Genomic DNA, 24,492 nt, shown 5'->3' with positions numbered 1-24,492 from the left:
TCTTGTCTGTGAGAGATTTTTTGGGGTCAAGGGAATGCCAATCCTATTCAGCTCTTTTCCAAGTGTCCCAGACTGCAGCATAACCACATTGGGAAAATTCTCACTAGCTGTGGAAATCAGTCTCTCAACTACTTTTTTCTCTTTCAATTTTCTCTTTAAACGTCGCAACCTCATCTCCTGCACTTTCCTCTAGTTTTTATTCTATATCTCTTTTGTCTTCCTCTCCTCTTCTTCACTATCTGCTCTGGAACTCATAACGTAGCGATTACCCTTCTCTCTCTGGAGAATGTCCAACGTGAAATCATCCAGAACATGGTGCTTGAGCTGTGCTAGAGCACACACAGAAATTGCACATCTCTTGGTCCTTAGGCTGGGTGGATTCTGCTAGTATGGTCAAGACTCTAGAGATTTGAACTCCATCTTGGTGGTGCCGAAATTCATCCTTCTGTTTAAAGTAAACTCCAAAAGAAAGAAAGTCTTGAAGATTGTGGTAAATGTTTGGAAGAAAAAATTGTGTCATTGAGTTTTGGCTTTATGATAAATGTGATTGGTGCCTGATAGAGAACCCCCAACTCATCAAGCCTGTAGTCCAGCTGTCTGCTGTCCTGCTGGTACCAAATTTATCTAATTACATGAATATTGCATAGTAAATTAAGTGCAGTGTCATTTGTTGCTAACCAAGGGGTCTTACTACCTGCCTGCTGCATTATGTCAAAGGTTTGTTTCCTGATTGCTCGATGTGACATGCCAATGCATTCCCCTTCATCACTGTTTTTATTTGACCTGATGAGGACATACATTATTTTATATTAAATGTAAGGAACTCATCTGTAAGGCTCTCTTGAGCAGTACTGCCTGTGGGACCCTTTTTTTGAGATTATGGTTAGGAATATGGAAAACTCAAGTAATAGAAGATCCCCAAGCCAAAACAGGGAGCTGAAAGATTTGCTGCATTTCTGCTCACTGTTGTCAGTCTTCATCTTTCTGTCATTTCTGTGTTAAATAGCATGACAAAGAATGTCCAGGGCTTGAGTCTTCTTCCCAATCACTGAGCATCTATTGTATACATTCAGAAGTAGATTGTATTGGTATTGCCTTGAAATATACATCTATAGACTTTTTTTCAGTGTTTCTCCAGTCATGAGGGCAACTCAGTTTTCTGTACAATCTCCATTGGTTTTACTAATTTGGTTCTACACCTCTCTTTCCTTTATATATATATATTTTTGTTTGGGGTTGTTTGGGGTTTTTTGGGGTTTTTTTGGCTTAAAGAACAATGGGCAAAACCATAGTGCTTGCTTGGCTAGTCAAATAAAGTATCTTGTTCAGCTGATCCTTGAGCTCCCTGCAGTGCAAACCAACAGGAATGCTGTAGATTCAAGGTATTGTCCTGGATTCCAATGCTTGTGGTCATGTGAAGGATGGAGGTGGTCATATGGAGGTCATAAGGCAGGACTGGAGCCCAGTGGACAATGTGATAGGATGAAATACAGAATTGAGTAAAACTAAGTATGAGCTAAAATCTCTTCCAGGACTGTAGAGTTAGAGCAGACTGAGTAAAGGAAATTGTACTGGTATATATAAATTGTATGAGGTGCCACTACCACAAAGCAAGATTTTTTAATATTAAGGTTGCAAAATACAGTAGTTGAAGATAAGAAATCGATTTGTCAGAATTCCACTCTGTTCTGTTGGTTGTAGGCAGAGTGTAAATTGGTGTTACCAGAACAAAAGTCGTCAGCCAGGGTGTTTCAGCAGGTTCAAAGCTGAACCAAATTCACTTGCTAAGTTAAACCAGGTCCTTTTCTAACAAAGGGGTTGTTTCATGTTCTAGTGAGCTTTGTCACAAAAGCTCACTCCACTGGGGCCCAGTCTCTGCAGTAACTCCCTCCACTCTAAACCAAGGGGTCTCTTAGCACCAACTTTGCAAGATCAAGCCCTTGACTGCAGAGGAAGGCTGCTGGCAGAGACAGCAGGTGATTACTGATAGCTCCCTTCTACTCCCTACTTCTAGGTGTGCTTCACTTCTCTCAACTTTGTTTTTTAAAGCAAAACAAAAATAACTAAAAACTCCTTAGCTCAGCTTAAAAGTCCCTGCCAATGCAAGAGCCTTCAGGGCTAACCCTAGTAAACAGCATGCCTAGGCTTGACTCAGCAAGAATCTTTTTAACAGTAGCTCCTAAACTGTGGTTAAAAGCCATCAGGCATTATACAGTGTAACAAACAAAAGCAGCCTTGTTTTTGTACTGACATCCTGGTGGTGTTTAAGGATGCAATTCTGATAGTATTTATTAACAAAATATTGTTGTTGCTCTTCTATTCACATTTAAAAGCAGTAAAAAAAAAATAAAAAAAAAATCCCTGAGCTGATAGTCACAAATTCCATGGCTTTCATGAGGACTAAATTGTCCTGAAAATCTAAACACAGAGAAGACTCCATCTCCATGATAATGTGGAGTTGCCCTTAATTTCCCTCTGGTAGGGATTTTATCTAGTTTAATCATGGATCTTCCTCCATTTCCCTGACATCTTAATATATTACAGATTTTCCCTGATATTCAGCCTACACTTTTTTCTTTATCTGATCTTATTACACCTCCTTGTTGAAGTTTGTTTTCTTTTTATTCTGTTAAAAATTACAGAATACCTTTTCAAGACCAGTTCCAATGCTCCCAAGCTGCTTAGGCAGGGTAATTCACAGGCTGGCAAGGTGACTGTTAAACTTTTCATCATAAAAAGGCTACATTTCAAGTGTTTACAAATTTGCCAAACTTCATGTTGAACCAAAAATTTTCCGTGTTGGATTTCTGTTTCAGGCTGCTTTTCTCTTTCCTTTGTTGTTTTTGTGAGATTCAGCCAAGCGAGGCCAAGTGGGGTTAAGGGAAAATATGTTGTTCAGCCGTACCAAAAATAATCATCATCATCTTATAACTGTACTTGGAGAAGCACTAGTGTTTCTTGCTTTAGAGGTGGAATTTCATATTCTCACAGACATGCCTTTTGCTGTTGCTATTTAAAAAACACACACACCCCCTGAATATGGTCGCATATGAATCCTTTGAAAAAAATCTCTTTTCCAACACACTTAGTGAAGGGAATTGGGTGTTGGAGCTTTGCAGTAAAATTTTCCAAACACCTCTGTGGCCCTGACCATGCTCCAGCTGAGCTCTGCCAGGGCTCTACTGGCAGTGCTCCCCATGTAGTGCCAGGGGCTCTAGGTTGTCCTCTTCACCTGGGGGACCAGATGGCAGAGGGGAGCTGGTGGCATTGCAAGCTCACAGGGCCACCTTTATGCACTGTCAGGCATGCATAAATGTTTTTGTCTAATCCACGTGGGACACAGTTCCCATGAGGCTGCAGCTTTGATCCCATCAGGCAGTTTAGGATGGGACCCCAGGTATTGGTTGTTCCTGCAGCAAGGATGTTGCTCAGTTGAGCCACAGAGTATACACGCCAATAAAAGCTGTGTGTTTTCATATTTACTTTGCTACCAGAGTAGAAAAATCTTTGGCAGGTTGTGATTGATGGTGCTGTGCTGCTTTGGAGATCCAGCGAGCGAGCTCTGGAGCCGAAGGGAACAGCTGCTCAGAGAGGCCTTCTTATGGGTTTTGCAAAGTTTTACGACTTCAACCAAACAGATACACAGCTCACTAGGGAAGCAGGTTTGGGGGCTCCCACATGCAATTTATTCTGTCCCCTTCTCTCCCACATGCTTATTTTATTTATTTAAGAAAATAAGAATGTGTGAGTAAGCAACGGTTTGCAGAGGCTGGTCTCCTCCAGAAGGCTGGTTCCAACCTCTCTCTGGTCTGTAATTAGCATGAGTGTTTTGCTTTTAGGTGGCTCTTTGCTAGGTGGTGATTTGGGGAGGTGATTTGGGGAACTATCAATATCAATCTCACTGGAAAACTACCAAGATTAATACTTGATGGTCAGTTGATCCATCTCTAGGACACCATAGTTTAAATATTGAGCTGCTACTGTCCTGTTTTGGAAGCTGGAAAAATAACTCTGATTTGATCTGTGTTTTTGTTTTTTCACCTTTAAAATGCCTTTACAGTAATATTTGGCCTTCTGGTGTTTTGAGATCTAAGAAAAGTCAGGTGGACTCTGAATGTTTTGGCTCCCCAGAAGGGGCCTGTGGCATGTTTTCAAGCATCAGAAAGGAGTTCCTGTGCAGGAACTGAGAAGGTACACACTTAACATCTTTCGACCTCAGTGTGGGAGGACAGGCTGATCAAGTCTTCTGAAAATGAGGCATACGTAATCCAAAACACTCATCAGGGCTAAAATGTTTCTGTATGTTTTTCCAATCTGATACACTATTATATGGGGAAAAACCCCAGCCAACCCAATGGAAAGCCCTACAGCTTTCTCTTTTGAATCTTGTTAGCAATTTTCAAGCATCTTCCAGTGTAAGAGAGATTTGCACATGTATGCTCTTCCTTAAATTGAGGATAGTTTCATCATGTGTGTTTAATTAAATAGCTATCAGAACACTTTGAAAAACTCAAACCTGAAGTCCAGAGGGACCTGAAGATGCATGGTTTCAGAGTCACTAATCTGTTCAGTGAGACACTGATCAGACCTAGAAACATTTAGGATGGATCTTCAGTTGCTGAACACTGGCAGCATCACAGGAGAGTGAGGGGCCTTGGTGTGCTCAGATGGAGTCATGCCCATTAGCACTCAGCGAAGATCTGGGCCACCAAACTGCTGCTGCCGTGACACCACAACTTCCTGAATGAAAAACTGCAGCTTTAATATAGCCTAATCACCTCCAGAAGTGTAAAAACAGCTCGGAGGTTTTAGTATTGAGAACAAGAGCCTGATCTCTGAGGTCTTTTATGTAAACCTCTGGCATGTGTTCGTTTAATATGATGTCACTCTGTAATCCACCATTGCTTTTAAATGTCATTCTCAGAGCTTCATGTCAGCAAGTCTTAAGTGATAATCCCTTTGCTTACCTCACTTTATAGTAGATTAAAAGTGACTTCATGCTTCCACCTTATCCACTGTTAAGCTTGTGCTTTAACAAAAAATTATTTGAACTCTATTCTCCTGCTGCTTTATAAAGAGCTTCTAAACAGACAGTGCAGGTCTTTCAGAAGTTATCTCAGTGGTATTGCCCATTCTCCATTGCTTTCAGCATCCTGTGAAAATGGATAAACGTTCAGTGCCAATCTTCTGGCCTCTTGAACTCCAGTGTTAGAAATTTGTTTCCCAAGTTTTCTCTTTGCTAAATGTGGAGCACTGCTCCTCCTGGCCTCTCTTTTTTCTTAATCCTGAATAAATCCCCTCTCTAGATGGTGTTTGACCTGTCACCATCATCTTACAGCCATGAGGACAAGGGACAATGAGACCTGTTGCAGTGTTTTGCTCCTGTGTAGCACTTTCTCCTGTACATCACAGGAGTGTGCCGGATCCCCTTTCTGGTCCTGTATCTCCTGGCTGAATTTTTAATGTATCCTGTAGCAACTCCTTTCTCAGTATAAATGTCCTTCTCCTTCCCACTCCACCCTTCTATTTTTCTCTCCCTGAATTTCACCCTTCTGCTCCCCGCACACCTTCTCGTGCAACACATCCTGCCAGATACTTGCTGCATGGTGTCATATCCTTCCTCCTGCACTAACGAACTGGCCGGGCTGCAGCCTGCAGCATATACTCAAATATCAATCTGCTTGGCCTCCTCGTTTTCACTGTGTTTCTCTGAAATCCTTCCGCTATGTGTGGAGATAAATGGACAAGCCCCATCCACCCCACTGGCTTGTGAAATGAAGCCTGTGGCACATTAGGTGCTGGTTAATCTTGATTCCCAGCTACCAGTGGCCATGGGGAGCAAATAACACAAGGTGCTGAGAGACAAAAACTAATGGCAGGAGTGCTGGCTTGTGATACTGGAAGAAATGTAGGATTTTTAATGTCGATACAGAGTGGAAATTTTAAAATCTCATCCAAAAGTTCCCCCCACGCAGCAAAGAGCAGAGAAGTCAATTTACCCTGGAAGGATGAACGACTGAGTCAACTCTGCAGGGATTAGAACATGTGGTTCAAGAGATTCTAGGTATTTTGGGTCTGATTCTCAGACCACCCAGATGGCCAAGGGGGAAGAAAAACCCTGCAACCTAATAAAAAAGGACCCTATTTGGCAGAAGTGTGAATCTGGATGCCCTGCCTGCAGCTAATGTTGCACACACATCTGCACAAACCAAAGAGCTGAGCTGGGTGCTGTGACTCTGGCAAATCTCAGATCTGCAGAGTACTCCCGTGGGAAAGGGGGTGTATAAGTGGGCTTTCTAGATCCCTGGGTTTGACACTAAACTACGTATGTTTTTCTTCTGTGTGCCAGACTGCTCTGAGAAATTGTGATTTTACACAGTTTTCTGCCTTGGAGGTTTTTCATGCCTGTTCTTTTATGTTTCACCATTGACATTAAATATTTAGCAGAGCTAAAGTTTAGAGCACTACTCAAGGGTCAAATTTTCAAAAGTGCCTGCATTCCTTGTGCTTGCTTTATTGGCATGTATGGGGTTGGCTTTTGATGTACGTGGTCATGGTAGCTGATAAAGAAATGAGAAGATTGTGAGCCTTGTGATTGTTGGGGGTTTTTTTAACTGATGCTTGGAGGGGAGAACACCTTACAGCACGGCAGGAGGCTGGGAGGCAGCAGCTGTCCTTTCCCATCCCCTGAGCAGCAGAAGGACCTGTACCATGATCCCCCCGTTGCTGAGCACCTGCTGCTAGATGAAATGTGAGATTTAGGCTCCACCACCACCTTCTGCCCTGTCTAGGAGTGCAAAGGTTTGTCAGTGTTTCTTTTTCACAGGTGGAGCCTTCTCACACCCCAACTCATTTTATCCCCATTTTACACCCCAGCCCCTGGCCCAGCACACACATACCCAAGTCACTTATAACAGCACCTGGGTGCAGTCAGGTATGCCTGCAAAAAATACATTAGGGCTGAATGAAATGCAATCATACCAAGCTTTTTGAGTTCAGGTCTCTCTGAGAATTGATTATGTGTTCCTAAATCCCATAAGAACCTTAGACATATTTTCCTTTCGATCCTGTAAAGCATCCTTGAGAAGAATTCCTTGTATTCTTCCTCTTTGCCCCTTCATGAGAGGTTTTCCTAGCTTGGTTCTGGGCCTGATTACATGGCTTTTGCTTTGCTAACCAGCTTCAGGATGTGTTACCTGTTGATTGAATGCTTCATCTGAAAGCCTCTTAAGATCCCACAGAGCAACCACATATCACAAATTACCGCTGGTAGAGGAAAGAGTACCAGATGTGGTTAATACATTAAAAATAGGAAAGTTTCAAGCTTACAGCTGCATTAGGGTGATGTTCTTACATGCATATTCTTGTCTGAGACTATTTGTCTCCAGTCTGAGATAAAACACTTGATTTCATATGCTGTCTTTCATCCCAACTCAAGTGTAGTATGATATTTTACAAGAGAAAGCTGCATTGTAGATGACAAAAAGCAGGGTGTAGAAAGATAGGGTGATAGAATTAATGCATTAAGTCATCAAATCAGTAAATGAAAGGAAAATCGGTCTAATGGGGATTAGCAAAGAAGGAGAGGATATGTTTGCAGAAGAGATTTGGAAAAAAATCATGAGCTGATGAGGCAGAGGGACATACAGAAAGTGATCTAGGCTGCAGAATTGTTTTTAAGTCTCTCTATTCAGGAAAATACCTAAGTATGTGCTTAATAAGAAATACCTGTTTGGGTCTAGTGACTTCAGAGGAACTTATATGCATGTTCACACACTGTCCTGGAGAGAACTGATCTTCTGAAGATGTCATAAAACAGAAATGTTTACTAAATCACACTTCTGTGTTCCTGCTGTAAAAATAGTTTATATTAGAGATTTTTTTCTGTGACAAGATGGATTTGCCAGTTGAATTCAGACTTGTTACAGTAGTGCAGCATTTGTTGGTATTTTCATGAGCTTCAGTGATGTTTCTTTAGATATTTTTTGGCAAAGTAGAAGCCAAAGCCCTATGAAGAGGGGCTACAGCTCCATGGTTACCTTCACATAACATTCCTTTGAGTCCAGCATCATCATGGAGATCCTGGGGCTGATGTTAGACAAGCCAACCTGAAGGAGCCTAGGCACACCTTTACATGCGGATAAAATGTCCTGGTGTTTGCTTCCTAGTAAGTTTTCAAGGAACTAACAGTGTCTGAGGTGCTGCTTCAAGTCACTTATCACCACTGAGGTCAGACACTGTGGTGGTCCTTCCTACATGTTTGAAAAGACCATCAAAGAACCAACATTTTGCAGTCAATGGAAGGAACCAAAATGAGATTTTTGCTGTTGTTTTACCCTGCTCAGGAGGCACCCATTTTGTGATGGCATCTTGCGGGTGGCAGGGTATGAGTTAGTGTGTGGTAGGGACTAGGTCAGAGTGCATAACTCTAATATCTGTAGGCCAGTGGAAAGGGTTTTGCAGTCAGTTCCCAGGGGAGAAATACTATAAAAGTTATTTCTGGGCTTTTCTCTGTCTTTCTAGTTCTCCAGCCCAAATGTTTCTCTGTAAGAAGTAATGCCAAGAACTATTAAAAAGTGAGGTATCTGCAAAGTTTTATCTACTACATTTGAACTCCTGAATCATTCTCACCTGTTTGTCTATTATTTCTAGCAGAAGTCTCTAAAGAGAGCAATGATTAATAATGAAATAGTTGTCAGCTGACCCAAAACCACTTTATTCACTTGAAAAAAAAACACAACAACAGATGACTTAAAAAAACAATCCCAGCCACCTTTGAAAAAAAAAATCATACATGTACAAATAACCAAACCAATTTTCAGGTTAGATCAGGAAAGTTCAAAGCCTCCCTCAGGGTATATAACAATGAGATGACCAGAACGTAAGAGACTAAAATGGAACTGAGCCAGGTTAGATATCTTACAACCCATGTCTTTTTAATAGTCCCACAGGATCTTAGCCAAGGACAAATGCACTGGACTTCTGGGCTTTAGTGAATGGGAATGATGGCTGCTCCATGCTCCTCACCAGAGCATCATCACGTGGCGTTGCCTAATAAGTCACAGGGAAAGGCACTCTCCCACCAACACCACTTCCTCCATGTCCTGGGATTTTCTTTGCAAGCCATCTATTCAAGGCTTGGCTGGGTCTTCACCTCTCTTGGCATGTCAGATCTAAGCCTGGTAGGACTCCAGACTTCCCTCGACTGTGCCTGGTTTGAATCCTGCCGGTGCCGAGATGGGTGTTACCGCAAGAATAAGAAACTCTTCAAAGAGTTTTTAGTTTGTTTGTTTGTTTAAGAGCTGACCTCTGTCAAATGTGAATAAGGTAGGAGCACTGTGAGCTGTAACTTTTTTTCCCTTCAGATCCTGATGTGCTGATGGACCTCAGGATCCTATCAGCCTGGTTTCTCCACCCTTGATCTCTGCTGAGCAGGGTTTGCATTTCTGGTGAATTATGTGACAGTTTCTGATAAGGACATATGGTGAGCAGAGACCTAGGCTTAGTTTGCACACAGATGTTGCATTGCTTCAGGCACATCACACTGATGCAGAGTATTGGGTGACAGACCTCTCCCAAGGGGACTCAGTAAGTAAATGGCACAAACTGAGGGACAGAAAATTCCTCAAGGTGCCTAGCCCTGAAAAGCAAATTGTGCTTTCTCCCAAAGTCTTGCATTAGATGCAGTGGTTTACTAGCCCTTCATTTGTTTTTTGACTACATTGCCAAACTGGCCTTCATCCAGACTCTGGTTGCTGTGATTGATTTCATTGTTTTGCTGCTTGTTAACCCAACACCAGCCCTACTGACTCTATGTTCATTGGTGGCTTTTCTCCCTGGCAGGGCAATTTTGTGGTTCATGCATCCACCATCAAAATTGCTGTGATCTGTGAACTTCCAGAGCAGAAAGGACTTACCAGTGAGAGGTCTCAGTCTAATCTCTTTCTCCTGTTATCATTCTCAGTGGGTGAAAGCTAGGCTGAAAGATAATCTCGTTGCCTACAGTGCATCATGGTCTGCACTCCCCCTGACTGCATTTGAGTTTCAAATGAAGGGACCTCTGGAGTCTAGGAGCAAATCTTCAGTTAAAATGAAACGAGATTTTTAGAAGCTGTTCTTGAAGGCTAAAGGTAGAAGATAGAGATGGTGCAGCCAGGAAGTCTGGCATAATTTGGAGTGTCACAAGAGCTTGACAACTATGCCAGTAAAAATCCATAGGTACAATACCATGAGCTGCATCATTGTTCATTTTTGGCTCATCAAACTTTTGTCCTGCTTTGTTGAACAGCACAATGAGAACTTTCAAACTGGGACTTGTGTGATTAAGTTTATCTCCTGCCCATAGGTCCTTACAACCCTTCTTGCAATCCCAGATAATCTTATGACTGAGCTTAGAAAATGGCCTGTGCCTTCTTGTACCTTTTCTTTTATTGGCTAGAAGCTCTTTTATAGCACGAGTGAATGGCTGTATTAGTCCTTACAACATTCATGAGTACCAAATGTGTACTGCAGTGCTGGGTAAGACTAATTATTTTGCCATTACATTATGAACAGGGTTAAAACATGCACTGTAATGTGACACACATAAAGGGAATTGTTCATATTAGAAGTTCATTTCTGGATAGTTGAATTTCCTTGGTTACTAATAACAATATTATTTAAACCATAAAATATTTTTTTAATCACCTTTGTTTTCAATTGTTATATCCTTTGCTTATTTTAGCTTAATTTTGCTTATTTTAGCAAATGAAACAGCAGATACAACTAAAAAAAAACAAACCCAGTGCATGGTGCAGGACCTTAAATCCTATATTAAAAGTAAACTCTGAGCCAGAAATATTTAGACATCAAAATCCAATTAGCAGCTTGATCCCACAATGACTGTGTGTAGGAGCTCACCCCCCACTAATATCAGCTTGGGCTAGAAAAGATACTTGAAGGTGCAAAAAGATGGCTGATGGGACTTCCAAAAGCTGTTGCCACATGGAAAACCTCACTACGGGGATTTCAGCAGAGCTTTGATTTCCAGGATTAGCTTGTTCATCACTGTGTTGTCTAAACAGGTAAAATAACCCACTGCACCTGTGCACATCTGTTTTCTCATTCCCAGATCACAGTACCATGGGTTTGGGTTTGCCAGTTTCAAAACTGGAGAGAAATGTTTAAGTAAAATTTTGTGCTGCATTATTGAAGCCACTGCAAATGTTTTCATTAAAATTAGAGCATGTTTAATATCCCTTCTCTTGAATTGTAAATAGAACCAATACTTTGTGACTTAATAGCCAAACAATATATCTCTTCTAGATTTTTGCCTTATATTAACGAGTGTATTTAATAGTTCCAACCTAAGCACAGCTCGTTTTACTGACCAAGTGCATAATTTGAAGGGCACATAATGTTAACACCCTTTGGCTTGCTTGAGACTTTACATCATGACTTTACATCATCAGTGAAAACCATATGAACTTTATCCTATGCTAATATTTTCTCCTTCCTTCCTGATAAAATGTTTTAAAAAATCCTCTCAGACAGTCTTTGGTTGCTGCTGTGGAAAGCAATGGCCATGATGTGTGAGTTGAGAACCTGCAGCTGGTCATGTGAATACAGCAGCCACCTCTTCCTTGACTCTGCATGGTTGGAAGACTTGGCACAGTGAGTAGAAAGAGGGCTGGAAGTCTCATCCGTCTCTTTCCTTAGGTGCCATAACAGGATAATAAGCTGATGCTTGGTGAGATGCAAGGATGGTGGTTTATGAGGTTTGTGGATTAATGAGGAACCTCCTGCTTCCAGTCCAACAGTATGAACTGTCCCCAGAACTGTTATCATGAGAAGGATGTCTGGGGGGCCTTGGCCAGGACTGATGCTGTAAAAAGGTTGTTAGGCAACACCCTAAACTCAGCTGAAAATCCTTGGAAAGGAGAGGGAAAAGAATGACTGTGCCTCTGCTGTTGCTGCATTTAGGAGAGAAACTGCTTCAGTGACTTGGTGTCAGCCTGGAGGTTTTGTGAATTAGATGTGAGAACTAAGGTTGGGGTCATTTAAGGCTCAGCTGAGGACTGGAGATACTGAATTTCATATCTTTGTACAGCTGAGCTTAGTGCCCTGCTTTTACCTGAGCTGATGGAAGGTTTGAGGCATCTAAAATTGGTGTGAGGCACCAAGCAGACAGAAAGGCAGGCAAGGGTGGTGACCAGGGGAAGCGAGGCCATGGCACAGCCATGAGGGTGGAGGGTGGTGTCATGGTGATGAGCTGTGCTGTGCTTGGCCACCCTGTCCTGACAGGCGGGCGAGTACCAGACCTGGACCCTGACACAGCCATAGCAGATGTGCAAGGGCAGGCTCTTTGGTCTTGAGAGGCCATGTGTGTGTGTACATCACTCTCCAGCTAAGATGAGACAAGCCTTTGAAATGTTTTTCTGCATTTGCATTTACAAAAGCTGGATAAGCCTTTTTTGAAAAAAAAATCTGATAAGTAGCAGGCAATTGAATTAACCACTGTTGACTGTATTGCCGTTTCTTAACAAACTCCATCTGTATGGTCTCCCTTTGTAGACACAATTTTATAACTTAATTTCCCTACCAAAACATCAGTGTTTACTTAGTAAGAAATCTGTTCTTTGTCAGCTTAAAACAGTGATTTCTTTATTACCACTCTGCGCAAGGAATGACAGCACAGAGTTGGCACTGGAGCAAGTCTGGTTGAGTCTACAGCGTTGTAATGGAAACAGGGTGAACCGAGGGTCAAGTATAATGGGATTTGTATACAGAAATGTGTCTGCATAAGGAATAGCCGCGTGAGATAAGAGAATGAAAGATGAGGCCCACAGGTCTCCCTTTGCATGGTGGCGGGAGGGAGGTGTCACTGTAGGTACACGGAGTTGCTGAGATGGAGAGGGCGTTCCCTCTGCGCCCGCATGGCAAGGGTGCCCAAATCCCATGTGTGTTCTCTGGTGCTGGCTGATGTCAGTGGGTGTTGGAGGGGTTGGGGCAGTGGTTGGTGATTTCTATGAGGATGTCTTGTATGTGACTTTTATTGATTTTGGGAAGCATAAGGTCAATGAGGGGCTTAAAAGCTATTACAGTCTGTGGCCCCCCTAAAAAATTTTCCAGCTGGGCTGTCAAACATGGTATGGTGAATTTAGCCCAAATAACAATAGGCTTGCAGGGGTTTTTTGCTACTTTTCATATCATCTGAAGGAGTTTTCTGTGATTCCCAAGGGTTTTGCAAACCACAGGTTGAAAAGTACCAGTCTAAACTTCCAGCAGTAAACAGCTAGGGAACATCAGATCCCTATTCCTTTCTTGATAAATATGTTATATTTTCCTGTGTCATTGCAAAACTGAAGAAAACAGGACAGGATCTGTGGAGAATGATATCAAGAGTCTGGGCGCAGAAGGGTTTTGGAAGGAAGGCTTCTGGAGTGATACGTGGATGATGAGATAAAAAACACCTCATCCATGAGCTGATGATCTAGGAGGCTGAGGAAACACCATGGCATCTTTGCAGTCTGTTGGAGTTGTACAGTTCCACAGGCAGTGTTGGGGTTTTACAACAGGACTGGGTTTCTGTTTATTGCCTTTGGTTTCTCCTGCTATAGAGCCTTTCTCAGTCTTACTTTGCAGACTAGGGTTGGTAGAGAAATACCAGTTGTTTATCACAGTCTGTTGTGGGGAGATTCAACTTTCTCTAAAGTATCTGTTTTCATCTTTTCCCTATGGAAAATTGACTCCCAGATGAATGTTGGCCAGATTTTAAAAACACCCATGTTTCATTCTGGTTCACTTTCTTTCAAATAGTTAAAAAAAAAAAAAAAGGGGAGGAATAGATTAAAAAGACATTAAAATGGAAGAGCTAACTGTTGTTAATTATCTTACTTTGTATAGAAAACTCCAGACATTTCCAAGAGAAAAGCTTGTTTGGACTAAAAAGACTTTTCTCCCTGCAGTCATATCAGTGAAAAACTTTTACCTAGTTCTGCTTTTCACCATATAATTGCTTGCTTTTCAGCATACTCGTAGCAAAGGAAAGGATGGTTAGATCAGCCAGCCTGCTGGATCAGATCTTACATTACATCTTGAGCTCTTTGAGTGCCATTAGCATTTCCTTTTAGAAGTGTAGAAATATTGACAGTTTGGTAGGTTATCTAGCATTTTACTGCACGTTAGGGCACTTCAAAGTCTTTATGTAGTGATGGGAACTGTCATGAAGTAGATGTGAAAAGGGCCTTTGGTCCAACTAAACCTGTCAGCAAGAAGATTTAGGGCACATGGTTATTATTAGAAATCAATGTATTTATTATATATTGTTCAGGAATATTTCCCTTTGGAGGTTACCATGAGTGCTGCTGCTGTTTAAAATGTGACAAATGCCAGTAAAATTAATTCCTGCAGAAAACCCAGGAAGCCCCAACCAAAAGCTTTGCTATTATAGGAATCCATGTCTTTACTTCTTTCTGCCATGAGGCAGCAGAGGCAGGTACACAGGCAGCCTACCAGCAACACGTGTGTGTGTATGCGTGTAAAATGTGTTTCTGTGTGGCTATCACAATCACCCCTACATACAGAGCTCCTCTGACTGCTTTGTCTAGAAAGGCTTTGTAAACATCTGTGCTGTACCTGTTCCCATTTCTTTTTACTCCCCTTTGTTAACCGTGGTTTTCTGGTTGCTTCCAGTTGGTTACAACACCTTACTGCTGCATAGTGCAAGCACAACATCTTACTGAAGCCTGAACACTGATGGTTTTCCCCTCTACTTCAGAAAAGAGAAAAAGGACATTTCAGTCTTTTTATAATTAGTTGGGTGTAGGTTTTCCTTCTTTTGGTGTCTCACTTAGTTATAGGATTTAAGGACCTTGGATTATGGGAAGAGGACATTCCCAGTAGAGAAGGAGCTTATTAGCAGCAACATTAAAGCTGGAAGTCGCTGTCCTGGAACAAAGATTAATTTTCCATTCACTTTGTGATTTACAGCACATTCCAACCAAGTGATTTGGCTATGGTCTTCTGGCATAACATTGTTTGCCCTTTCCTTGACATTTTGCATATAAAGAAAAGTTATGAGCTTCTTGGGCATTCAAGGTACCAGGAAATGCAGGAGTCTACCTAATTTGTTAACATGAAATTATAGATGTCAGACATAGACTCTGTTAGTTAACATTGGTTAGAGTAATGCTGCAGCCAGTTGATTGTATTACAGTCATGATGAAGAGGAATGGTCCTTTTTTGCTTTTCTGGGATATGACGGGTATAGAGCCAAGGCAGATTTAAAGTGTTATGAATGAATAAGCATTTTCTATGGTTTGCTTGACTCTTCTTTGAGCTCCACTCCTGTGGTGTTGCTGCCACTGCCTCGCCCTCTCCACAACAGGTTAGTGCTGGCATAACATGGGAAGGGACTTTTCAGAAGTACTGTAGGAATAACCTCTTAAATGTTAATCTCCCCTCTAGCACTTGAACATTATTTTCTTTTAAGGGAGAAAAGCCCCCACCCAAATGTAATGTGGCAAGGAGACATTACTAGGCAGGGATCAAAAATTCAGGTTTCCTCTCCACACATGTATTATTCCCATTGGTTTTCCTAAGCCCAGTGTCTTCACAGCTGCAAGCGAAGTATTTGCTCGGAAGTGCTAATATCCTAAATATGTGTCCCAAAGGAAATAATCAGATGCAGAGAAATGGCTGTGTCGCATCTGACACATCTTTCCAACACCCATTTCTTGCATGCCCTCCCCAGTACAGAATCTTCTCAGATTTCCCTCATCTTTCTATTCAGCTTTGCCATCAGGATCTGGTCCATGCCCACACATTTCCCAACTCATTCCCTGCTCCTTCCCATCTTGTTTGCCCTTTGCCTGCCCCCCACCAGCAATGCTGCTGCCCAGTCCTCATCCCCTCCCCACCTTGAGCCTACAGCATCCGACACCCCAACTCTTGGACTTTGTGATGGTTGGAATCAAGTTCTCCTGCCTCGTGGTTTCAACCTGAAGTTCTCATGCCTCCAGGTTTCTGTTTCTCCTTCAGTCTCTCTCAGAACTACTTTCATTGGCTCTTGCACTTTTATCCATGCTTTCTTTCATGCCTTTTCTCTCACTCTCCTTCCCTCTCTCCCCCTCAGCTACCTTCCTTGAAGTTCCCCTTCTTAAAATATGCTCCTTCTCTGAAGGCTTTCATCATTAATCTCTCAAGAAACTATCTTCGGGACTCATCTGCTGCTCTTTGATTTATTCATTGTGGGGGTTTTTTGGTGGGTATCTCACAAGAGCTGAGCTGGTCATTCTACTACCTCTGTCACTAAAGGAAAACTTGTGTGAAAAGGTGGGCTTTCAGAACTTAAATTAAAAGCTCATGTAAGTAAGATAATTTGATAAAAAAAGGATATTAGGATCTGAAACAGAATGTTTACTTCCTTTGATGTGCTTTGGGAACATATGTCTGCACAGTGGGCTGTGTGGCTGATTTAAGTATAAAACAACCCAAGAAAAATCACCACTATTAAGCTTGAATCAAAGATTTCTCCTCCAGACACTAATTTCATTTGGGTTTGAAGGTCCTGTACCAACTCTAATTTCTACCTTTGATGTCTTGCTTCTTTGTGTGTTGTATAATGGAGGGCAACCTTACTTAATAAAATCTGCATTTTTCTTCCATTTTAAAAGCAAATGTTGACATTGTTGTTGTTACTGTGTTGCAGTTGTGCCTACAAGTGTCAGCCAAAATGAGACCTGCATTGTGGTAAATGTGGCATAAATGCAATGAGAAACCATATGTAGTTAGGAGAGTTTGTAGTTTGAGGGCCTTTTCCTCTACTTAGGCTCACAAATTTCCTCCCTCCAAATGGTGTTACCAAGAACCTGTGAGCTTAAGAATGCTGTTAACTTTTGGTGGACCTTAGATGGAAAAAAAAGTTCCAGGCTTTAAATGAGAACACTAGATTTCATTGAAAAAGTAATAATAACAGGTGAAATTAAATATTCGTTCCATTTGTTTTTGATTTTAGGTATTTTAGACTTAGGATTGAAGTCAGGTATGTTCGAAAAGAGAATGATCTTTTGAAAGGAAAAATTAAAGATGTTTAGCTTTATTTTAAATTGGAAACAAACAAAAAACCCATCTGTTTTCTTACCTGGAGCAAATATATGTGATTGACTTCATACTCCAGAAGTTACATTAAGTCTTGAATATGTTTTTCTAATAGATGGGAAAAAATTGTACTAAGGAATGGCACCCACCTTAGATTACAAAACTGTTTCCATGGTGCAGATGGAAAACTGGAATCGATGAATTGGAGGCTGTTCTTGTCACTCCTGCCATCTGCGGCAGAGTTGCCTTTGACTTCAGTGGTACAAAATTAAGCTTTAAGGCATGATTTTCAAAGGTATTTAGACAACTACCATTGCCAATGGATACATGGTGAGATTTTTCACAGTGTCTACCTAAATCCTTCTCGAAGCAGTGCCTGGACCACAAATCCACAAATAAGGGATTTTATATTCAGAGATTTGTGTCCTTTAAGGCCCAAAGGAATTACTACAGTTATCTGATCTGACATCTGTGACACCAGCCATAAGGTTCTGCCCTTTAATTTCTGCAGTGGGAGAAATTACTCTTTCCTACTATTAAAACTCCAAGCCTTGCAGTACACTTAGAGCTCATCTTTTAGAAAAACATCTACTTTTGCTGTAGTCTTGCAGCAGTGCTGAATTTACCACTTCCCTTCATAAACCCATCTAATGGGAACTTGCCCTCACTGTTAAAATCTCTTTTTATTTGTCGTGCTTTCCGTGTTTCAAAGCCATTTTTTTGAGGGGAAAAGAGAAAACAGGAACTGCTCAAAGTATGCCCATTAAATTTCTGCAGAGAGAAGCTTTAGCAATTTTTGTCCAGCTTCAGAGCTTCTTCTAAGTGAGAGCATTAATTGCTGAATTAGCAAAGGTGACTCTGGTTTTCTACATTAATCTTTGTGGGTATGGAACAAGAAAGACAACATTATTAACCCCATTTTAGAGCTGAGAAAATACAGGAAAAAGAAATAAAATGAATTGTGCTGAGCATCCCGGCAGGGGAGGGCTGGGTGGGAGCAGCGATGTCTCTTGGGTCCCCATCCTGATCTTTTACTAGCAGGACACATAAGCTGGCATATTTGAGTTGATAGTCCTATATTTGAGCACCGGGTCACTTTACTAGATAATTATCAATTTGTTGGAGTGCTGGGAGAGCTGGGAAGTGTGAGTGATTCTCTATCGCCTCATTACCAGGCTGCCTGGTGCTCCCTGGCAGTGGCTGAGGGAGCGGTGGCTGTGAGGCAGCTCCATGTGCTTCTCCTGGCTCATCCTCTGCTCTCTAGGCAGAAAAAATGGGAAGGGGGGAAGAATGGTCAAATGGCATGTGAATTCGATAGTTGTGGCCCAGGTTTGACCTCTGAAAGGTACCTTGTTTTGAGGGACCTCATGGGGTTTAATTCTGAGGGTACCACACAAATGTCATGACCTCTCGCCCTTCCTGTTGTAAGGGACTTTAAATCAGAAATAAACAGAGGTGAAGTTGAGGGCCTAGCAAGAGCTGTTTAGACTGAATCGTTTAGCATGAATCCTGGGGCATTTTAGGCTTCCTGCTGGATACAGCTTTGGCATCCCATATGTAGACTGTCTGCCTTGAACACCATCCCTTTTTTGGGTATCCGTATGGCTCTTCTCTATTTCATGCAGACTTTGGGTGGTGTTCTGGGTATACAAGACTGGCAAAAATCAGGCCAGGAAACTTTATTTCAAACAAAACAAAAGCAAGGATTTTTTAAATGTGGGATCTAGAGGGGACTTCTGGCTTTAAAATATTTTTTTTCTTACAGCAAAACTCTACCAGGCTAGGATAACCCTCCCACAAGCATCTCTGTTCCCAGCTTCCATCCCTGTGTAGCTGCTGTGCCATTTTTTTATTGTAGAGCAGAACAATTGCTTGCAAGTGTCCATATTCCATTAAGCATATGGGAAAGTATTCAGCCCTTTGTTTTCCGCTGAATTAATATATTTGGCACATAAGTGTTAATTTAGACAAGTCATGGAGTATTAGTGGTGGTTACTTGTCCTCATTTTTCTGGGTTTTATTTAACAAATGGATATTATTTCAGAAATGTGCAACTTCTGTAACTGTGGCATTCTTTGCTGGGTGCCCCCTGCAGAGGCTTCAGACCTGCACGCAGCAGCGCAGAGATGGGGCCACATCCCCACCCTGTAAGATTTTGTGATTGCGGGTGCATGACAGCAGGGAGAGAGCAGGATGAGATAGTCACTCCAAGGCCCTGTCCATAGGAGTCAACACTGGGCTTTTTAGTGCCTGAGGGGTTTCCCTTCCCAGGACACCAGCTCAGCACCTCAGAGGTGATGCTGCTCCTCTGTCACAGGAGCACGAGATCCAGCTGTGGTGCAATGAGCACAACAAACCCACCTCCTGAGAACAGCAGCACTGGGGGCAAGTGTCTGCTGGGCTCCAAGGCAGACTCATGGACATGCTGGTCGATCTCACTGAAAACCACAGACTGAATTTTTTTGCCTTTCTTTCCAAAGAAAAAATACCAGGTCCTTCCATCAGCCTTTAGGATGAGACTGCAGAGCTTCAGGCAAGCTAGCGCTCCTTTCAGTGAGACCCAAGCAGCAGGAAAATTAAGCAGATCTTTTCCCCAGTGAAGGATAGTCAAGGAGTTACCAACCTCTGGAAACCACCAAAAAATCTGGTGTCCTACCAGCAGAGTATGTCCCAGGTCAGAAACTGGTATTTTTCCTTGTGCTGGTCATGTTCCTCCACCACTGTGTGTACCCTCTGCCTCACAGTCCTGCTCGGCTGGTAGCTGGAGACAGGTGTAAGTAGTGCAAAGATTTCTTCTTTCTGAGGGTGGTTATCCACCACATCAGTAAAGAGCTGCTCTGTACAGCCTTCAGCAGTGTGCACATCCCCAGCATCACCATGAGGCCCTTCAGCCCATAGATGGGATCAGGTAATGTCCTACCGAAAGTGGCTAAGGGAGAGACTCTTCTGAGTGGGGGAGGAAATGAATGCGGGCTCCCATGCTTCGTCAGAAATGCAAATAGCTCTGCAAGTCCTGAGCATTAATTATAGAGCCTGGGCTTCTCGTCAGAGCTGTGGGGAAAACAGGCCCCCAGCTGCCATTAAATTTAATGGCGTTTGGACACCCAATTCCCTTAGCCCATTTGAAAACCAGAATTCCAGTTTCTTTAGAAATACACGTGGTAAAGTGAAATCTCTTGTACTGTTGCAGGCAGCACGATTTTTACAGTGTCAGCTTCAGCAGAGCTGGGAGTTCTCCCCCAGGCTCTTGGGTGTTTTCCTTGTGCCATCTGTGGGATCCAGGGAGGGACCCAGAGGTGATGTACAGATAGCCAGGGTCTGGGCAGGGAGCTCTATGGACATACTAAGAACTAGCTCTGGTACTGTGGCACCACTGGATGGGCTGGTACACCACACCAAGCTGGAGATGATCCCACTGTGGGATTCAGGGCATGGAGATGGGAAGCCCTACTTGCCCTGGGGTGAGCTGGGCCTGGGGACAGAACAACCCTCCCCCAGCATCACATCATGGCTCCCCCCTTTAATTCACTGTCTCTAAAGCAGCAGCTGGTTGTCCCTTTTCCAGTCTAGGAGTAGACCCGTGAGACTATGGCTGCCTCTCGCCGTGTATTTGCAGAGTGCCAATACAATGGCCTAGTTTGGGGCTTGAGGATTAGACATCAAATAATGCAAGTGGAGCAACTGGAAAAAAGGAAAAATCAAACTTTTGGGGAGTTAGAAGCAGAGGATGCATCTGGCCAAGTAAGCTGTTCCTAGCAGGCAGGAACTGGGAGCCGCATTGTTTTGGGACATTCTGCCCCTTGAGATGGTGATTTGCTAGAATTTTACAATGGTGAGAGGTAATCCTGGCCTGGGAGGGCTTTCAGGAGCCAAACCTGGTTGGCAGTATGACTGTCCAAGTCCACAGATGGAGAGATGAGGCAAGGAGAGGCTGTAAGTAGAGCCATGAGGAGAAGCCTGCTCTCCACCCCAGTCTTTACGCACTTGGCTATCTCCATGTTTCAACAACTCCTGGGCCTCCAGCTGCACGCATTTTGGTTGAATTCTTCATCTTTTTCCCAGTGTTACCTTTTATTCCCAGGGTGGAGTTTTCCTGTTCTGAGGGACTCCATCCTTTCTGCCCAATTTAGCACAGAGAAAATGAAATAGCAAACCCCTCATATTGTTATACACATTTTAGATATCGGCCTCACAGTCTGATCAGCGGAGGCTCCAAAGACTCGTAAACCTGGCAATACATAGTTCCAAGCCTGCATCAAAGAAGTTCACAACCCTTTTGAGAGAAGCTGTGAGTACTGATGAAAGAGGGAATTTATTGTATATGTAAGAAAAGTTCTTTCATGGCTTATGTATTAGGGCAGGCTCTGTGGCCTAGGGAAGATTGGGGCTGCTTTTAATTTACATCCCCTCCCCTTATATTAAGTCTTCGTCAGAAGAAAAATTAGTCAGATGTTTTCTTAATGACATCATTTTTTTTTAAATCCTGTTTCATTTTTTCCAGATGAAGCGGTGGAGATTATTAGAAATGAATTGAAACTAAATCTGGAACAGAGACTTTGATTCACTTCTCCCTCCTCCCCAGTAGAAATAAATTGGTCGGCTCCGTGCTCTGCTGCCTTTATTAGCAGCCTCAACAGAAACCAGTCCCGGCGGCCTCGGCTGTCGCTTTCCCAAGCTCACCACTGCCGTGGCTGATGTCATGGTGAGAGGCACCAGAGGGTGACTCGGAGGGGGACTTTGGTCACCTCATAATTTTGGTAACAAAATGCCATAGCTATGTAGGTGGGGATGCTATGAGGTCTGAAGTAGCCAGGCCATCATATGTTTGTCTTTCAGTGGCGTAAAAGAAAGCACTGGTAGGTGTTTCTCTAGCAAAACCCCCTCTCAGTGAGGAGCCTGTGTATGTGTGTTGGTGTCAGTGCATCTCCACAAGTCCTTTATATCTGATAAGTTTTCACTGCCTTGTATTTCACACCAATAAGCCGCAGAGTATATTGCTACAGGAAAGTACTTTGAACTATAAATATTTTTAAAGGCATTTAATTTACTAGCCATCAGCAGAAAGTGTTCAAAAAGCCACAAGGTTTACTAATTTATTAGAAAGACAGAGAGACACGCAGAAGATCAAACAAAGACAAACATGCTCGTAAACTGCTGGATAAGTCTGCAAAGCTTAGATTACATTTCTGTGTGGTTTTGTTGAGATGCGAGTATTACAAATACATTAAAATGCACCTGAACTGTTGATAAGGCAGGGTGGGACCAAGATCCTGAGGTGCAGGTGGCATGTCTAAACTGCTCAGACCCTCATGTTTGTGGTTGCCTCTGTATGGAGAGATGGATCTTACATGTACCTGTTAATGGCTTGTTTGGATATTCTTAAGGAAGGGCTTTTATAATACTGTCCCTTAGCTCAGCCCACATCCCAGATCTCTGACCTCTGAAACCCCAAATCCCTGTGGTCTCCTGTGCCTGGGGTGAACGTCCATGGGGTGCACATTTATCTCCTTCGGCTTTGCCAAAACACCCAGCCAGGGACCAACACTATCCTTGCTGTGACCTGTCTCTCCACACCTGCTCTGTTTCAAGCAGTTTCTGAGTACAGAGAGCTAATGCAAAGCAGATTTTGCTTGTTCATTTTGCCTAATGACAGCTCTGCCTCTTTTGGTGTCTAGCTCAGATTTTCTGCTTATCAGGTCAGAGCATGTAATTTTTTTCTCCCCTCCTTAAACCCTCCCCATTTTGTCTAAGAGGCTGGAAGGTACCGCAGGAGACGTGTCTGAGAGATGTCCATGCACTTTCTCTTCCATCTTTGCTCACTCTGAGAAAACTGCTTGAGTGCCAAAACATTCTTGTGACTTTGTTGTTGTTACCTGCTGAATCCCTCAGCATATACTGACTTCTTTCTCAGGTAACACTTGGCCTGAGGAAGATCTGAGGGATTTAACAGAGGTGGCCTCCAGAAAGCTTGCAATAAAACCTCTCTTGAACTTTTGTCCTCTGAACCATGCCACCAACCTGTCAAGGAGGTTTGTGCAAGCTGTGATGGACTCAGGCAGGGAGGGCTGCTCTGCAGGCACTGGCCAAGCTGTGCACCCTGGGCCAAGCAAAGCACATCCCCTCCAGATCATATAAGTATTCTGTGTGCCTTTTGCATCCTTTCATAGGTAGCCCTGTCCAGGGTTTTATCTACATATGGCTGCACGAAACATCTGGATACCAAGGGGCAGTGAGGAGCTTGCCAACCCTGGGTTTGCCTCGGGTGTGTCTGTGTAGCCAGGCTCCCTAGGCGAGAAGCTGGGGTGGGATCTCTAGCACAGGGCATTCTCCATGCAGCCTGTGTGTGCAGGTGGTGCCCAAGGCAACTCATCCCCCTTCTTAGGGCAGACAAGCTGGGGTCAGCTGCTTGAGCTGGCTTCAGGCTCTGCATATGTCCCACTGTGTCTTCAACCTCCTAAATCATGGGTGAAGGAGGGTGAGGAGGTGGATGAAATATTCTGTAAGCAGCTGAGAGAGGTTTCACAGTCACTACCCCTTGTTCTAACGGGGTACTTCAACTTTCCAGATGTCTGCTAGAAATACAATACAGCAGAGAGGGAACAGTCCTGGAGCTTCCTGGAGTGCATGGAAGTTAACTTCCTAACACAGCTGGTGAGGTAGCTGTGGGTTCAGCAACCCCTCCAAATTGGGGGTGGAAGTCACATCCTGGCAGCTGATAGCCCCCTTGGCCTTGGCTCACAACAGGAGCCTACCTGGGAGGGTGCCCTTCTGGACTTGCTGCTCATGAACAGAGAAGGACTTGTGGGGAAATAACGGTTGGAGGAAGTCTAGGGCATAGTGTCCATGAACTTACAGAGTTTTCAATTCTTTGAGAAGTAAAGAGAGATGTCAGTAAAACTGCCACCTTGGACTTCCAGAGGGCAAACTTTGATCTGTTCAGGAGATGGATTGACAAATTCCCTTGGAAGACTTTCATGAAAGGTTAAGGAGTCCAGGAAGGCTGGACATACTTCAAGCAGGAAGTCTTAAAGGCCCAGGAGCAGACTGTCCCCCTGTGCCAAAAGATGAGCTGTTGGGGAAGAACATCAACCTGGCTGAATAGAAGGATTTGACACCATCACCCTTTACCAACTACCTGAAAAGACATTGTAAAGAGGCAGGTGCTGGTCTCTTCTCACAAGTAACTGGTGATAGAACAAGAGAGAATGGCCTCAAGCTTCACCAGAGAAGGTTTGGACTAGACATTAAGGAAGCACTTTTTCACTGAAGGGGTTGTCAGGCACTGGAACATGTTGCCCAAAGTGGTGGTTGAGTCACTATCACTAGATGTGTTTAAAAGTCATCTAGATGTGGCACTTGGGGATATGGCTTAGTGCTGGACTTGATAGAGTAGGGTTAATGGACTCAAATATC

At 43.1% G+C, this 24,492-nt stretch overlaps 1 protein-coding gene across 1 annotated transcript in view; it reads left to right on the top strand.

The window, feature by feature from the left end:
* Nucleotides 1-24,492, top strand: part of GLI2 (GLI family zinc finger 2) — a 142,218-nt gene that overhangs the window by 79,019 nt on the left and 38,707 nt on the right.

The sequence above is a fragment of the Chaetura pelagica genome, unplaced genomic scaffold (assembly GCF_000747805.2).
Source record: "Chaetura pelagica isolate M959 unplaced genomic scaffold, ChaPel_1.0 scaffold3, whole genome shotgun sequence".
NCBI lineage: Eukaryota > Metazoa > Chordata > Aves > Apodiformes > Apodidae > Chaetura > Chaetura pelagica.
Note: the sequence above shows the minus strand (reverse complement) of the source record. Positions and strands in the feature narration are given on the sequence as shown.